This window comes from Palaemon carinicauda, chromosome 1 (assembly GCF_036898095.1).
Source record: "Palaemon carinicauda isolate YSFRI2023 chromosome 1, ASM3689809v2, whole genome shotgun sequence".
In the NCBI taxonomy this organism is placed as follows: Eukaryota; Metazoa; Arthropoda; class Malacostraca; order Decapoda; family Palaemonidae; genus Palaemon; species Palaemon carinicauda.
In genome coordinates this window covers 329,400,473-329,402,972 of record NC_090725.1, presented here as the reverse complement: position 1 = coordinate 329,402,972, position 2,500 = coordinate 329,400,473, and positions in this window count along the sequence as shown.

Genomic DNA, 2,500 nt, shown 5'->3' with positions numbered 1-2,500 from the left:
CTTTCAGTTGCCAATAGATGGCATCAGCGAGGCTTTTTCTTTTAATAATATAATGGAAAATTCCGCTTTTGCCAAAGGTTTGGGGAGTTACCTTGTGAGAATCCAACCAATGGGAACACACATTCCTGGCTAAACTATGGAAATAAGACTGTTTGGTCTTTTAATCACCTAAAACAGACAAATACTTATTTCTTAACCAGGTTATTTAGCTTCCTGGGTTCTTCATTGGTCAAAGGTATCTATTCCTGTTCGTTTTTATTCAATGTGAATTGAAATATTTATTATTGTTTGTTGTATACAGAAGTTAGATAAGCAAGAAATCATAAAAATCCCTTTTTATATATATATATATGTATATAAATTCCTTGGTTATGCGTATTCAGAAAAATAAATTAATGAACCACTTTAATAAGTACTTCATCCCATTAACTTGTGAAAAAAAGATTTTGTTTCTATATACTGTATATGCATATTTCTAATTAATTTCTTACAGGGGTAAAAGCGGGAGGTAATCACATATAAAAAAAAATACTTATGACCAGGAAAAAAGTCAATATAGAAATTTTCAAGTTTGTACAATGCAAGCCTAAAACTCTCTCAGACTAAAAGGTCCTTTTGACTTTCTATGTGATTTTCAATTATCCTTCCAATCTTTGACCCAAATCATAAATTACATAATAATATATGATGGACAGCATATGTGTTTGTGGGCATGAGTACATACAGTAAATACTATAGAATTAGATAGTATTTAAGACTATAATCAATATTACAATCAAGTCAATCAACTTTTGGTTGGAACATAATAATTCTCGAAATAATTCCATATTATATAAACCATCTCTCTACACAGGCACAGCATTATCCAAAAATAGTCTTGTATAAGATATTTTAATTTTTCATCTTGAATAAGGAGATTTTAAATAAGTTTCGAGCAGTTTTTCAAAACATATACAAGGACTTCCGTAGAAAATAGTTGGTTATTTTTATTGTTTAATATTGGTAATATATCATATAAAAATGACTAAATCATATCACCTTTGGTTAATGACTAAAATAGCTTATACAAATAGCAATGGGAATAATATAAAACGATTATCATCATCATCATCATTATCTCCTCCTAAGCCTAATATATTTTGCCAGTCGTCTCTATCTTGAGCTTTTAAATCAATACTTCTCCATTCGTCATATCCTACTTCACGCTTCATAGTCCTCAGCCATTTAGGCCAGGGTCTTCCACCTCTTCTCAGTTGAAAGTTTAGAGAACATGGAATGAACTAGTATCGTAGCCAATAAACCAAAAGATAAATGTATTCTATATTGAATTTCCAAGAGAAGGTGTCCTCACCCTAGCAAGACTGAATATGATAAGAGATAAACCAACTGACACTGATAGATAAGATAGGAAATACAAAACCCTCTATGTCGTTGATGTGTAACCAAACATTGCAGTATTTATTCGACCTTCAAGAACGCTCCAAGTCGCAACAGGTTATAAAATTCGAAATATAAGACCGAAAGTAACAGGCAGGACTTGAAAGGAGTGTCCATTTAAATTCTGAATGCCAATCCTTGTCTAATATACTTAGGAAGGATTGAATTTTGAAAAGGTGTAATGCAAATTAATTCTTTTTAGGCTGGAATACAGTGCGTCTTTATTTTTAGTGTATATATGTATATATATATATATATATATATATATATATATATATATATATATATATATATGTATATATATATATATATATATATATATATATATATATATATACACACACACACATATATATATATATATATATATATATATATATATATATATATATATAAGAAAACGAAAACCATTTGTACTTTTCAATGAACACTGCACTTACCAATCTTTTCCAAAACTTATTTCTCTGATTCTATTCCCACTGTTTATGTTCCTTACTCTTGGATCAGATATAAAACCTACTGTAATTAATAGTGTATTACATTTGATTTATTTAGCCTCTAGTTATGAAGAATTTCCCATAAAATAGACTACTCTATTGGGCTTCAAATCATATCCCAGGCGAAGGATTACATTATGACCAGAGCTGTAGGAGTAAACCAAAGAGAAACGTATATTTTTTCTTTGATAAGTGTAAGACAATTCCTCACTGGGCTATTTTACCCTGTTGGAGCCCTTGGGATTGTAGCATCCCTTTTCTCTGACTAGGGTTGTTGGTTTGCTATTACTGATAATAATAATAATAATAATAATAACACAGAAAATTACATTTTTCTTTGGTAAGTTTAAGACGATTAAACAGTATGCTTGAAAAAAAAAATACAGAAAATCAGTTTCCAACATAAAATTACAAAATATTAATACCCTGTTTTAACACCATAGCTTCAGCGACTAAATAAAAAAAAAAGTTATCAGTACTTAACGAAGGAACACGATACACTATGAAGAACACTAACATCAGAAGGGTCAATGAAATCATTATGGAATATCACGTGGACACACACA